The sequence below is a fragment of the Elephantulus edwardii genome, unplaced genomic scaffold (genome assembly GCF_000299155.1).
Source record: "Elephantulus edwardii isolate Elephantulus edwardi_28Jun2011 unplaced genomic scaffold, EleEdw1.0 scaffold00042, whole genome shotgun sequence".
Classification (NCBI taxonomy): Eukaryota; Metazoa; Chordata; class Mammalia; order Macroscelidea; family Macroscelididae; genus Elephantulus; species Elephantulus edwardii.
Genome location: NW_006399792.1, coordinates 18634985 through 18635928, shown reverse-complemented (window position 1 = coordinate 18635928; position 944 = coordinate 18634985). Strand labels below are relative to the sequence as shown.

Sequence of the window (944 nt, the reverse complement as noted above, 5' to 3'; positions counted from 1 at the left end):
ATTATTATTATTATTATTATTAAACAATTATGAAATTATCAGGGGTTGGGCAACATTATGAAATTACTTCAGGCTCAGAAAATGGCATGTCCTGAGCGCTGTGTTGGGACTTCACTGATGTCGTGGCGCTTTGGGAGAAGCTGATGTTCTGAGGGACTCTGAAGACCTGGTCCCAGTGACTCCCTGGCCCTTCTTTCCTGCCCTCTTCCTGCCGTTCCTCTCCATTCGCTGGCAGGATGAGGCGTGCAGGCCTGGGTGAAGGAGCACCTCCTGGGAATTATGGGAACTATGGCTATGCTAATACTGAGTATAATGCCTGTGAAGAAGAAAATGAAAGACTCACCTAAAGTCTAAGAAACAAAGTAACTACTATAAAGTCTCTTTCCATCGAAATAGGCCATGAAGTGAAACATCAAAATAAATTATTAGCTGAAATGGACTCACAATTTGATTCTACAACTGGATTTCTAGGTAAAACAATGGAGAGATTGAAGATTTTATCCAGAGGGAGCCAAACCAAGCTGCTGGGCTATATGGTGCTCTTTACACTCTTTGTCTTTTCTGTCATTTATTGGATTACTAAATTCAGGTGATATAAGTAAGTGTAAGTTTGGAATTTGTTCCACCTTAATGACTTAATGGAATACTTAATGTTTTAACAGCAATCAGAAATAAGACATTTCTTATTTACAGTTACTATGATTTTTCCATTGCTAATTTCTGAATTCATTTCTTTTATAAACCACAATATAGTCCTCTTTGAATATTACACTTATTAATGAGTCAATTTTGCCCCTATTTTCAGGGGTATTAAGATGGCACTTTGTCTTAATAGGATATTTTCTCCTATTGTTTGTGACCATAAAGAAATTTAGCAGGACAGTAGCAGAATGTATGGTGGACCTTATGCTGAGCTCTGCAGTGGTGCATAAATTGGTGGTCAG

At 38.1% G+C, this 944-nt stretch overlaps 1 pseudogene; it reads left to right on the top strand.

Moving 5' to 3' along the window:
* Positions 1-236: 236 nt before the first annotated feature.
* LOC102854514 lies at positions 237-593 on the top strand (annotated as a pseudogene).
* The last annotated feature ends 351 nt before the right edge of the window (positions 594-944 follow it).